Source organism: Plecotus auritus (assembly GCF_963455305.1).
Source record: "Plecotus auritus genome assembly, chromosome: 7".
Classification (NCBI taxonomy): Eukaryota; Metazoa; Chordata; class Mammalia; order Chiroptera; family Vespertilionidae; genus Plecotus; species Plecotus auritus.
The window spans coordinates 109,899,969-109,914,940 of record NC_137774.1 but is presented as its reverse complement, the minus strand read 5'-3'; the positions used below and the strand labels follow the sequence as shown (position 1 = coordinate 109,914,940).

The window sequence follows — 14,972 nt, the reverse complement described above, 5'->3', positions numbered from 1 at the left end:
CGGGGAGGGTCAAGCAGGGAAAAAGGAGACATATGTAAAACTTTAGACAATAAATAAATAAAATAATAATAAAAAAATTGGGGAGAGGAAAATAGAAATAAAATACAGCTATGTTTTTTTGACATCCATTGTTTATAGAATAACAACTAATAAAGTTTCACTGATTACTATTATGTAAAAGTTATCTGTGCCTAAACCTAAAGATAATAGTTAAACATGAGGATAATAGCTAATTAACTTTCTTGACTCTCAGGTTCTGCACCTCTGAAATAAGGATGATGAGGTCTACATTAAAGAATTATTGTAAGAATTAAAGTACATAATAAATACAAATGGTAAAAAATATTTTAAATTAAGTATCCAAATGCCTATTTCATTATACAGATGAGAAAATTTGTATTTTATTTTATTTTATTTTTTTATTAATAAATCTTTATTCAGATTATTACAATTGTTTCTCCTTTTTCCCCCCATAGCTCCCCTCCACCCGGTTCCCACCCCACCTTCTGCCCTTACCTCCCCCCTCCACTGTCCTCATCCATAGGTGTATGATTTTTGTCCAGTCTCTTCCTGAACCCCCCATACCCCTTTCCCCCTGAGAATTATCATTCCACTCCCTTTATATGCCCCTGATTCTATTATATTCACCAGATTATTCTGTTCCTCAAGTTTTTAATTCACTTGATTTTTAGGTTCACTTGTTGACAGATATATATTTGTTGTTCATAATTTTTCTCTTTACTTTTTTCTTCTTCCTCTTCTTAAAGAATACCTTTCAGCATTTCATATAATACTGGTTTGGTGGTGATGAACTCCTTTAGCTTTTTCTTATCTGTGAAGCTCTTTATCTGCCCTTCAATTCTGAATGATAGCTTTGCTGGGTAGAGTAATCTTGGTTGTAGGTTCTTGCTATTCATCACATTGAAAATTTCTTGCCACTCCCGTCTGGCCTGCATAGTTTCTGTTGAGAAATCAGCTGACAGTCGTATGGGTGCTCCCTTGTAGGTAATTAACTGTTTTTCTCTTGCTGCTTTTAATATTCTCTCTTTGTCTTTTGCTCTTGGCATTTTAATTATGATGTGTCTTGGTGTGGTCCTCTTTGGATTCCTTTTGTTTGGGGTTCTGTGCACTTCCTGGACTAGTAAGTCTATTTCTTTCACCAGGTGGGGGAAGTTTTCTGTCATTATTTCTTCAAATAGGTTTTCAGTATCTTGCTCTCTCTCATCTGGCACCCCAATAATTCTGATGTTGGTACGCTTGAAGTTGTCCCAGAGGCTTCTTACACTATCTTCAACTTTTTGGATTTTTTTCTTTTGTTTTTGCTTTTTCGGTTGAGTGTTTTTTGCTTCTTTGTATTTCAATTCTTTGACTTGATTCTTGTGTTCCTCTAGTCTGTTTTTGGGTCTCTGTATAATATTTTTTATTTCAGTCAGTGTATGTTTAATTTCTAGTTGGTCCTTTTTCATATCTTCGAGGGTCTCGTTATATTTATCGGCCTTTTCTAGGATATTCTTGAAAAGCCTTATAACCGTGGTTTTGAATTCTATATCCAGTCATTTGCTTTCTTCCATTTCTTTCATTTGTGATCTGTTTCTTTGTCTCTGCATTTTCATTGCTTCCCTGAGTTTGAAGGGTAGATTTGTGTGCTAGGTTTCCTATATGGCCTAGTGGGTCGGCCTCCCCAGTTAACCTGAGGTGGACACTCTTGGTGCACCCCTTTGTGGGCTGTGTGTACAGCCTTGTTGTAATTAAGTCTTGATTGTTGTTGGTATCACTGGGAGGAATTGACCTCCAGGCCAGTTGGCTGTAAGGATCAGCTGTGTCTGTGCTGGGAGAAGTTTGGTGCTGGAGACAGCCTTATAGGATTAGACTTGCCAAATTGCAATAGCCTCTGTGCTCAGCTTGGATGGGGTGGAGTCTCAGGGCGGAGCAGACAGTCTTGGCTTCCTGTCAGCCTTGCCCTTGCACGCACGCGCGCACTTTCAGTCCTCTAACTTCCCCGGCTCCCGAGTCTCCGCCCGAGAGTCCAGATTCCCCCCACAAGAGCATGGGTCCCCAGGGGCTCGCCTGGAACTGGGGTCCAGTGCAATCAGAAATGGGGCTCAGTGCAGTCAGGAGCCTCCGACTCCCTTCCACTAGGGAAAGCCTGTGGCAACCTCCGCAGCCTTTGTGCGCACTGGCATGCGCGCGCCTTCAGATTTCCGCCTTCCCCGGCTCCCGAGTCTCCGCCAGATAGTCCAGACTCCCCCCACAAGAGCGTGGGTCCCCAGAGGCTCGCCCAGAACTGGGGTTCAGTGCAGTCAGAACTGGGGTTCAGTGCGGTCGGGGGCTTCCTTCCCCCTTCCACCAGAGAAAGTCAGCCAGGCTCTCAGCCGCCCTTCCTCTCTGCGCGCACAAAGACCCTTTGCCGTACCTCCAATTCTCTGTGAGCTTTTCTCTTTCCTTCTAGTTGTAGAATTTTCACTCAGCCAGCTTTCCTGTGGTTCTGGATGGTGTCCATTCTGTCTTTTAGTTGTAGTTTTGAAATTGTTGTGCGAGGCAGCAGTTTAGGTGCTTACCTATGCCGCCATCCTGGTTTCTCCCTCCCAGATGAGAAAATTTGTTGCAGAGTTTGGTATATCTGTTTTTAGTTTTTTGCTTTCTGTCTAGGACTGCTTTGTAGCAATGGAAAGAAGGCTGCTCAGAAGAGTGTTATCTCAATAAAGGAGAATAACTAGACCAAGCCTAACAGTTGCAACAAATCTTAACTATAAGACTTGAAAGGATCAACCTGTTTCCAAGTAACATAGCTGAATTTCATAACAAACCTCAAGAATATGTATAGGAATAAAAATATGCAACAAGGCAAAATTCACTATGTTTGGCATGTGATTTAAAATTACTAGAACTGAGGAAATAGGGAAATAGAACCCATGCTGAGGAGGAAAAAAATGAAACTTATCCACAAATAACAGAGGTTAAAATGGGCAGGCAAGAACTTTAAATAAATTTTTACAAATGTTTCAATATGTCCTAAATGTTAGAGAAATGGAAAATATAAAGACTCAAATCCAACTACAATGTGTGAGATGGAAAAGACAGATGGCATTAATGGGAGATTAGACATTGCAGAAGAAAAGATTAGTAAACTCTCATGCCAAAGTATTAAAGCCTTGGAGATGCTAGTTAAGATGCTACTTTTCCTCAATGTCCTCATGGCGGACCCTTCCCCCTCACCTTCTACTCTCTCTTCCACTACCTATAAGTCTAATGGGGAGAGGAATGACCGGGATTTCAAATTGTATTGAGAATGAACATAGGTTGTGTTTCTTATATATCTTAGATATGAAAAATTGCCGAATAATTTGGGGCAAATAGACCACATGGATGTGGAGTTTGAAGAAGACCTGGTGAAATCTTATGTGTAGTGCTCATACTTTATCCTGGTACAGTATCTAATATATAGTGGATTCTCAGTCAATATGCTGAGCAAATGAACAAATGAATTAAAATGAAATTAAAAGTCAAATGCCTGTTTCCCAAGAATAAACCGTCCAGGCCATTGTGAGTCAGGAGTTGGCAGCAGTAACTATCAGATGAGATATCAGATGTATGCCACTTGCTTTCTTCCTCCATTATTTCTTCAGGTATGTAAAATAAAAAGAAATTATCATACCCCCAAATTACCAATATTATTGTAGTCTGCTACTGTTCCCCACAGGCTTCTTTTCCAACAAGCCTCCACCACACACCTCCCCCCCACACACACACAAAAAAACAATATAAAAATTAACTTGCATTTATTCAAGCATCAAACATCCACAGAGCCTTTATTTGCATCACCCCTGGGCACACAGCTGAAAACATAGATAAAATTTGAAAATTCTAAAATCATACCAAGGATATTTATTATTTGTGAATCTTGTACACCCCCCTTCTATAATGCAGCTTTACTACTTCTAGAAAGAAAAACAAACTATCTTTTTTAAAATTAATTTTTATGTGATAACTTTCACACATATAGGCTTTCTCCAGGTTATATGAGAAAATAAACAACCACCAACATCTGAAGGCTTGCAACAACAGTTAATTCTCACTCACGTTACAATTGGCAATTGCAAGTCAGCTCCAGGTCTTCTGCATATAACTTGTCTTTCAGACTGAAAAAGCAGCCCCTGTCTGGGAAATGCTTTTCTCTGGTGCAGAGGAAAAGAGCAAGTGAGTTGGCAGAAACATGCAGTGACTTCAAGCTTCTGCAAGGACACAGTGCACATCACGTTAGCTCATATGCGATGACCAAAGCAAATAAAATGTTCCCTTCCCTGTCCACAAAGGATTTGCTACAAGGCACAGGCCAAAGGGCAGGGATACAAATCTTTTTGCAAGTTGGAAACATAAATGCATATTGGGAATGCTAAAGTAATATACACAATTTATTAGAAGGAAACATTTCACATTTTTAGCATTTTATATATTTAAGTGTAGGTTATTTTTCTTCCTGATAAATATTTATTGAGCACCTCTTTTTTTTCTAGGCACTGTTCTGGATGTGTGTTATGTATCAACAAGAAAAAAAAAATCTCCAGCATCAGGCATAGACTTAGAATAAAATAATAAGCCAATCATGTAATAAGAAGCTGTTATTCTCTTTTTGAATTTGAATAAATATTTATAAATAATTAGCATATTGGTCATTGTCAAGGCATGCCCCAAACATGGTAGAAATATGCACTGCTATTGAGAAATCCGGAGTAAAAATGAAAGTTCACGTAAGTACAACATGTCAAGGACCAAATAACAAGCTATCATTCTTGTTAGCATCTGCTCTTTAATTACCCAAATATCCAAATGTTTGATTCTTGTGTGCCAAGTATTATAAAATAAATCATTCTTGCTTAAGAATGCATGGGTGAGATATTCAAGCTAGCTAACAAGTTATTCTCATCTCCATAATAAAATAATGACATTTTAGAACTGGAGGAAACCTAAGAGATTATTTACTCATACCTCTGTTCATTAGAAATAATTGGTAAGACTTCTCATTACTGCCCTAACTGGTTTGGCTCAGTGGATAGAGCGTTAGCCTGCGGACTGAAAGGTCCCAGGTTCAATTCCGGTTAAGGGCATGTAACTTGGTTGCGGGCACATCCCCTGTGGGAGGTGTGCAGGAGGCAGCTGATTGATGTTTCTCTCTCATTGATGTTTCTGACTCTCTATCCTTCTCCCTTCCTCTCTGTAAAAAATCAATAAAATATACATTAAAAAAAAAAAGACTCATTACTGTCAAGTACAAATAGAGACATGCACATTTTTACTTATTATATAAGTCACTTGTCCCAAATCTTATTAGGGTGCTAAATTTCTTTTCATAAATGAAAAGCATATGAAAATAGTAAATTTAAAAAAAGAGGTTAATTTGTATGTTTAACTTTGGTCCTGGATTTAAGGTCACTGCTGTTTCAGTTCACTTTCACATGCTCAGACATTGTTGCTCAAACCACATCCTGTTAGGACAGCTGGCTCCTGAGAGGTGGAGCCTCTGCTACCTATTATAGCAGAATCAGCCCTCCCCAGGATGCTAAGGCACTTCTTAGTTCTACTCATCTGCCCAGACTCCCCTTCCCATTAGAATGGGCTTAGAGCCCTCTTTAGAGTCTACTGTCTGCTCTTGACAGAAGAACTCCGAGTATTACTTCAATCCACAGATCCCAATAACATTTAACTTTGATCCTATATTTTTTCCAGGAGGCATCTGAACTCCTCCAAGTTGCCCAAGTAACCAGTCCCATCCCCCAAGTCATCAGTTCTATTCAGCAGGCAGTCTATAAGGGCTCCCCTTTATTGAGTTTGAAATGTCCTATGTAGCTTTCACCCAGGACAAGCCAACATACTGGCCTCCCCTCTACATTACTGAGTTCATTCAGCTGATTTTTAGCATAACGACAAAAAGCTGCTCCGAGGGTACTTGCCTTCCCAATTCCCCAGCACCAATTAAAGAGGAAACCCAGGCCTAGTGAAGTTAGGTGATGTGGATCAAGTCGTTATCCATGGAAGTGGAGCTCTTGGGGGTACTGCTGGAATAAGAATTTCCCAAGGCCCCTATGAGAGGATGAGGTATTGTAGAAAGCTTTCTTTCTGTGGAATTACACCCCTGAGTTTCCAAAGTGCCCTTTCCCTTCATATCCCCAAGGAGGAAGTGTAGCTTCGGCTTCAACAGAGCTAGAATCAAAGTCAGTGTCCAGAGTTTTTACTCAGTGCTGGAGCAGTGTCCAGTCTAGCATCCCTTCCCCTATGAATTTGTGCTCCCAGTTGCAGTCCGACAGTTCACTGCATGTGTGGTCTGCATGGCTACATGGCTCTGGGGGGGAACACGGGTGAATGCAAGGCAGCAGGTGTAAAACAACAAACAAAATAGAGAACCAAGAGAAAGAGCTCTTTGTCTGGGGGATTATGAATCCCCAAATGTTCATGGGCTTGCAGTGGCCCTGCCTACTCTGGCCAATGATCTTTGTTCCCAGGTGTCTGACTGACAGACACCTTCCCTAGTCACCCCCACTTCACTGTACATGCATCTATCTCCCCTTTATTGGATCCCTCCCCCCATTAATTTTCAGGGAATGGGCCAATGGTTCCCTGTGGAGAGTGAAATTGCAGTTTCCTGGTGACGCTGCCCAGATGACATGCCTGTAATGTCTAGCCTTCCCTTGCTCCTTTTCTATCATTAATAACTAGCTGATTACAATGGCATCAAAATAATGGATAAAAGGCAACACCTAATTCAGTCTTCTTTCTATTACACTGCACTGTCTTTCTTATTTGACTGAAATGTCCATCTTCTTATTAACTGCGTCTGTATTCCTGAGGCTCTCCCACATAGTTTGGGACCAGACAAAGTCAGTCCATGGAGTTCTCCCAGGCTGCCTCATGAAGAATCACCACCCTATCAACACTGCTGGCACACACTTGGGCCACACTGATAGCCTGGCTTGGCACCCTGCACAGGTGCCGTCAGTTATGTTGCCTCTATCGATTTATTTTCTTTGTTCAGTGACTGGCAGGTTGCCGGCTGGGAAAAATCATTCCTCTACCTAATTCTCTGCCTTCTGGGAAGTCTCAGTTCTAATGTGAGGATCTTTACTCAATATAGGATATTTCCTGCATCCATAACATGGTTTGTAAGAATCATGGCATGACCTATTTTCCTGCTTTTCTATTAATAACAGTGTCTGCAAATACAAGCAGATTATTTGTACTCTCACATTGATGGGGAGCATAAGACATTTTTGGGGGGCTAGCAATCTGAATTTGTTCCAGTAACCTGCCTTCTATTGCATACTCTTGCTAGCCGATAATTAACTCCATTTGTGAAAGAATGTAGGAGACTAGCAGCCGGACTCTGTACCTAGCCAATCAGTATCCCTAATGCACATTCCTGATAGCCTATACCAGTGGTCAGCACACCGTGGCTCGCAAGCCACATGCGGCTCTTTGGCCCCTTGAGTGTGGCTCTTCCACAAAATACCATGGCCTGGGCGAGTCTATTTTGAATAAGTGGCATTAGAAGAAGTTTAACTTTAAAAAATTTGGCTCTCAAAAGAAATTTCAATCGTTGTACTGTTGATATTTGGCTCTGTTGACTAATGAGTTTGCCGACCACTGGCCTATACTGAAGTCACTGCCCCTTCCTTAATTATCTGGTCTTGCAAGAGCTATATACCTAAACACTTCCAATTTACAAGGGCCATAAACCAAGGATGTAACAGCTTAACTAGAGGGAGGTCAGTGGTGCCATCCAGTATGGCCATTAGATACAATCTAGTAAATTAGCCATTCTAACTGACTCGAGGGGGGCTGTGAGAGTCCACTACAGAAGCTTGGTAGTTAGGAAACAAAGAAACTCAGAAATATATAAGGAGAAAATCTCATTGTCTCAGTTGTTCAGGACCTGGATCTTTGAGTCCACTGAACCAGCAATGCTACTTTGAATAAAGGCTTTCCTGAACGTCCCGTGTGTTCAACTGTCTTCTTCCATGCCAATTCCGTAACAACATACTCTCTTTACTACTAAGTGGGACTAAATCATCAGGGAATTTTTTTAGTTTGCTTCTAATTATTTTCTATGTCTACATATTAACTCACCTCAGAGAACTGCAACCATGAATTATATGTTCTAGACCAAATCAGAAAGATATTTATTTATTTCTTGTATTGTTATTGATTTCAGAGAGGAAGGAAGAGGGAGAGAGAGATAGAAACATCAATGATGAGAATCATTGATTGGCTGCCTCCAGCACACCCAACGCCAGGGATTGAGCCTGCAACGTGGGTATGCCCTGACTGGGAATTGAACTATGACCTCCTGGATCACAGGTCAATGCTCAGCCACTGAGCTATGTATGCCAGCTGGGCAGCAAGATATTTAAATTATCATAATACTACATCACTTATATTCAAAATTCAAAAACAAATTTTAACAAAAAACAAGGATGTCTATGTAGTAAAGTAAAACAGAAAAACTATGGTAATTTTGTACTTTTAATGTATACATTTTATAGAGCAAAAATAATTAGATTTTATATAGAAGCACATTTCTGAAAAATGGAAGAAAAGGAACAGAAATTGATAGCATGAAGTTGACATTGAATGTTTAAATATATTTAATATATTCTTAAGATGTGTCTGAGAAATGTATTACTCTTTCTTATAAATGAGTGTTTTGAAGCAGCTAAGCATTCCAAAATACACAGTTATATTGTTAGGACATTGTTTGGGGTGATTTATCCTGTTTTTCCCGACACTCTGTTTTGTAACAAGAAATTGATTTCCAGACAGGATCAAACATGTAAACTTAACTGCATATTCAAGTTTAGTTCTTGTAAAGATAGCCAATTTAGATAAAATAAGTCATAAGAACCAAAGCTGTCTCTTAAAATTCAACATTAATTCATGTTTCCTGTCTTTGTTTTTGATAAAAAAAAAAAAAGAAGCCTGTATACTTGTTGACTCTCAATCCTGTCTCCATTTTACTCCCCCTGACAACTTGTTTTGTCTTTCTCTGCCCTAACTCTACTTTTAATTTTCACTATCAGGTTATATTGTATGTATCTTTTTAAACCTTTAAGATGTCCTGCAATAAGGTAGAGTGTTAATGTAAGTATACTACATAATAAATAAAATAGTAGCATGTTTATTCCTTTCCTTTTATAATTAAGAATAGTTCTGGGCAAAATGCCAACAGAATTTTCTTACCAACCTTGTTGCTCTCCATCACTATTATAGAGTGTTCCATGAAGCCATCTATGTTCCCTGACCATGCAGGTGGGTGACCTATTTGGAAAAACTAACAACACAAATGGTGGAGCAATTAAGTTATTTTCAATGTTCAAGAGATCCAGCCAAATACTTAATTAGATGTGGAAAGAAAAAATAGAATAGCAACAAGTATGGGCCTCAATGTTTATCCTAGGAGAAGATATGATAAATATAGACTTTTTAAATCCCTCCTCCAGAAGATCTTACTCATTTTTTTTCCTACTCCTATCTTCCAAAGAAGGGGAAAACTAGAAGAATAATTTATCTCATTTCTTTATCTTTTGCTGAAAAAGTCTCCTAAAATACCTTTGGATTGATAACCAAAGCATTTATTAAAACTGCTTGTTAAGTCAAAGGTAGAATGGATGTGATGAGGAAAATAAAACATTTTTGTGGGGGAGACCAGCAGCCTGACTCTGTACCTACGGTAGTTAGTCAGTATCCCTAAGGCACATTCTTGTTAGCCTATAATCAAGTCACTGCCCCTTTTTTAATGATCTAGTCTTGCAAGACCTATTCACCTAAAATACTCACATTTTACAGAGGCCATAAACCATGAACAATACACAACCCCCGGAGGGGTTATCAGCGCTGGTGCCAGGCCAGGCCTTTAGGTGTGGTCTTACGTTCCCCATCCCAATACTCGGGGGCTTTTTGCAAAGCCTGCAAATGGTCCAGAAGTCTGATCCATACATAGGGGACAAAGAAACCAAAGGGTATAAAGAGAAAGCTTCCTCCATATTGGTTTGCTCAGGCTTTGCAGAACTGTCCCCTGAGTCACTGTACTAGTACATGTGAAACATCTGAAAATAAATGTTTTTTTCCTGTATCTCTGGGTACTCCTGTGTATTTTTCAGTCGCTTGGTAAATTCTGTAACAGTTGTGCCATTATGAATATTCTAAATATCAAGTGTCAAATCTGATTAAGTAATTATCATTTAACACCTGTCTTTCCTCAATTTCTTACAAATTATAACATCCATTTATAGCTTTCAAGTAATTTTTTAAGAGAAAAGACAATATCATTAGTTTAAACACAGTGTAAATCTACATTAAGCACAATTATACACACATTGTGATCTCCAAAAAAATTAAAATTCAGAAAAATGAGCAAGTTAGAATTGAGAAATTATAGAACTACTAATTCAAATGTAATTAATTTAAGTGATTATTGTAAGTTTTAAAACTATAGCCTATCCCCAATTTTAGGTATTATGCTGTTTTTTCAACATTTCTTTCTTCCAAAACTGGCAGAACAAAAAAACATCAAATTGTCTAGGTGGCCATTGTATGAAGAGTTTCAAAACTGCAATGTTCTTGTATCAATAAATACATTTTTATTCGAATTAAGATATAGAGCTGACAATGCTTAACATTTCCCCTGTAGTTATTCCAAACCCACAGTTTAAATGATTATTGGGGCCAGTAAATGAAGACTAACATTGCAAGTGAAATTTCAGGTTATGAATATTTTTGCTTTAGTAGATAAGGACACTTGCTGGAACTATGAGTCAGAACTCAACACCTCATCTGCAAAATAAAACAGTATCCTGTTCTTAAGTTTTGGTGTGAAAATAATGCCAACTGCAAAAGCATTTTTGTTTTCTGTAAGTAGTATTAATATATCTTTTTACTAGAAAGAGAACAAAATAAATCATATTAAATTATTTCTCCAATTAAATCTACAAGTAAAATTGTGTTCGATAGATAATCTTTGTGCTGTTAATGCTAACAAATGAAATTTCGGAGTCTGGCCTTAGAATGCAATTTTAAGGGGATTTAGAAAATTATTACCAAAGGGGGTTTAGAAAAAAATGAAGGAGCTCTTTCATTCCTGCACCCACAGAGGAGAAGAGATCACTCTTTGTCATAAACTATTCCAAAGAATCTTGACTTGATAAAATAACATATTATAAATTTTTACAAGAACAGTCTGGTTTTCCTATGAAATATATAGACTTAAGTAAATAATCATAAATTTTTATCTATTTCTTTCTTGTCTGTTACTATAAATTATTTTTAGAAGTAGTTTTCTTTTGTTTGAGGGCTCTTATTAAGACTGAAGATTTTAGAAATTGTCCATTCTGTTAAAATAATTTCTAAAAATAATCTGTACTTCTGATTTGTGCCATTTTCAAAAAAAGGAGTAATATACTAGGAAGGAAAATCAGTAAATATAAATTACAATTTTTAATAGAACAAGACACAAAGTTTAGTGGAATTATTAATTAATATTGTTGTTAAAGTATTGTGGTTTGTTATTTTAGTTTAGAACCATGGAGTTTTAATTTTCTACAAGGACATAGTATAAAAAGATAGAACCAAGACTCTTCTTCTAAGATCTTGCCCTGTTTTATTTTTTTAAAAAGAGCTCAACTTTCATGTTTACCTATTATGAATAGCTCTTTGGATTGGAATATGTCAGAATACAAGGGGGAAATTCTATTTACTGGTATGCTTCAAGGATGCTGCTTTGATTGGTGACAGAGAACATCTCTCTCTAGAGATGCTGAAAATGCCAAATAGTTGTTTTTCCAGTCTCCCTTGCCACTAAAATGTGAATATACAACATAATTTTGACCAAACGGCTTGTTTTTATCAATAAGACTTGTTATTTTGTGCTTTCAACCCAAACATTTTCAACCAATTCAGGAAAAAAAAGGTACTAGGGTAGTAAGGGAGGATGGGTTGGGGCAAAAATAGTTTACTTAGGAACACCAGCTTCTTATTTTTTAAAAATATTCTGATACAAGCTTTATCTTGAAAAATAACTTCTATAGAATTCTACTTTTTTAGATTAACCTCTTCACACAAGCTCCTTTTTTGGAATAGAGCTAACCTCCTTAACATTATCGCTATAGCAAATTTCCCTTTGAAAATCACAATATCTGATTTACATGTGACAAAGGGGAAGTGAATGGTTAGCACATGTTTTCCTTTAATCCAAATCAGACTTTTCAGGTAGTTTGAGCATTTGACACAGGGTACTTTTGTTTTCTCTTGTTTCTTAAGGACCAGACATCATGCAAATTCACCAATATTTTCTTCAGATAAAAAGATGACTTGTTTGAGAATATAACCTTTTAAACATTCACTCATTCACAAACTCATACACTCATTTGTTTATTGTTCTCTTGTTAATTTCTTAGTGTGTAGTGAGCAAGCATCTGATTCATAAGAAAACTAAAGAGTAATAATAGTTACCCAAAGAAACAGTAGCTTAACTAGAATTACAATCCAGGGATCCAATTTGTAATAGTAAAAATTAGAAACAAGCTAACTGTCATATGATAAGATCTGATTAAATTATGATACATGGATAAATTAAAAAGCAAAAGAATAATTATCACAAAAGTTAGCAACAATTATGTAATACTGGACATTCACTTGGGAAACTTTTAAGTTACTATCAATGTTTTTTTTAATATATTTTTATTGATTTCAGAGAGGAAGGGAGAGGGAGAGAGAGAAGTAGAAACATCAATGATGAGAGAAAATCATTGATTGTCAATGTTTACTTTTTTCATCTGAATGGTGGTTACATTAACATTTGTTTCATTAACATTATTTAAATTGTGCATGCAATATAAGAATTAAGTAATATTGTCAATATTTAGTTATATGAGAATATAGTCATGATATAATAGGATACAAAAAAATATATTCTGTGATCCCAATCTGTTGTTCAAAGGTCACCTTCTCGATGAGAATTTCCCTGATAACTATTTAACATTGCAACTCTGACACTTTCTATTCCTCAACATGCTTCTCCCCTTCCCCCCCTCCTCCAGAACATTTATCAACATTCTTCAAAGTTATTGTTTACTTCTTTTTTTTATTGTCTGTGTCTCTTTCATAGAAGACAAACTCCATGAGCTCAAGTTTTTGTATGTCTGAAATGTCTTGTAAATCTTTTTTGATTTTAGCAATATCAGAAGCATCTGGAAGTGTCTGGTATTTGTTAGATGTTAAATACTTTTTGAATGAAATGTACATCACTCAGGTGACAAAAGACATATCAGTGCAAGATCACCAAGTGGCAGCTTCTGTCTGTGTTTTCTCTGGGACTGTTGAGTTTTCCTCAATCTTCTATTTGGAGGTAAATATAGGCCGAAAGGTTGGCTTTCTGGGAACATGGTGTGGAAGGAACTAGGAGGCCCACTGGTCAGTGTGTGATGTTCACTTGATCTTCCAGTCTCAGCTGCAACACCTCTTTGAACATGCTGTCCAAATCTGGATTACTTAGGGTTCATTTCCCTAGCAAGTAAACCCTCGTCTCCATAAGAATAAAATAATAGCCTCATTGTTCTTATTTTAAAGAGCTGTAAATAATTCTTAAATGCGATTCAGTTATTCCTTTCTCTGGAATTTACCTGAAGACTTCAGTGAATGTAATGAATTCAGGACCACATGTGACTGAGGTTTTCCATCATACAAGACTGTTATTTCAGTGATGCCTTTTTCAACTGGCGCCAGAGAATTTGAGGCCCTGATAACATGTACTGGCAGCACACATTCCATTATCTCATCCATTTCCAGTATCAAATAGCATCTCTGTGCCAGCCATTTCCTTAAAGGTCAATAGGTCTCAAAGTGGCTTGTGAACTACCGGCATCAGAATCACCTGGGAAGCCTGTTTAAATGCAGATTCCTGCCCCCCCCCCTTTCTTTCTGAATCAGAATATTGTTTTGTAGGGTCTCAGTGATTCTTTTGCATAGTGACCACCACCAGTGACAATTTAGTCAGACAGCCAACCATGTATTCAGTTATTTAGAATTTAAACTGACCCTTAAACATAGTTTAAACATATGGTCTTTTGAGGTATATGACAGACAAGGAAAAGAACTACAAGAACCCATTATTCCTTAAAATTTTCTACTTTTAGAGGGGTCTTTGATAGTCAGGGTATTGCTTCTGAGGAGGCCATTTTTGCAACCATGGGTACTGATTCTACACCAATGAGATAAGCATGGGAAATTATGCCTTCTCACCTCTATTGGTTAGAGAGAGAGAAAGAGAGAGAGAGAGAAATACTTACCCTCTAAAAAATTTCACACAAATAAATTTCACACAAAAAAGTAAAAAAAAAACAACAAAAAACGGTGGAACTCAGGCTGGGAGGCCAGCAGAGCAGAGATGTTGGGTGGCGCGAATATGTGCTTTTGATATGTTGGAGGCTTTCTTGATCATGGATGGTGAAGATATGCCAGATTTTTCAAGTTTAAAGGAGGAAATTGCTTATTGGAAGGAACTGTCCTTAAAGTATAAACAAAGCTTCCAGGTAGCTCGGGATGAGCTAGTTGAATTTCAGGAAAGAAGCAGAGAATTAGAAGCAGAGTTGGAGGCACAATTAGTACAGGCTAAACAAAGAAATAGAGACTTGGAAGCTGATAACCAAAGGCTGAAATATGAAGTGGAAGCATTACAGGAGAAACCAGAACATCAATATGCACCGAGCTACAAGCAGGTCTCAGTATTAGAAGATGATTTAAGTCAGACTAGGGCCATTAAGGAGCAGTTGCATAAGTATGTCAGAGAGCTGGAGCATGACCACCTAGAGTGAGCATCCATAGTTTCATTGGAAGACTTTAAGCAAAAGCTAAATCAGGCCATTGAATAGAATGCATTTTTAGAAAGTGAACTTGATGAAAAGGAGTCTTTATTGGTCTTGTTATTCTAA

General features: G+C 37.6%; 1 pseudogene across 1 annotated transcript; it reads left to right on the top strand.

The window, feature by feature from the left end:
* The first annotated feature begins 14,480 nt into the window (after positions 1-14,480).
* LOC308252740 (nuclear distribution protein nudE-like 1) lies at positions 14,481-14,972 on the top strand (annotated as a pseudogene). Its single transcript has one exon. The product of its transcript is annotated as a nuclear distribution protein nudE-like 1 (transcript).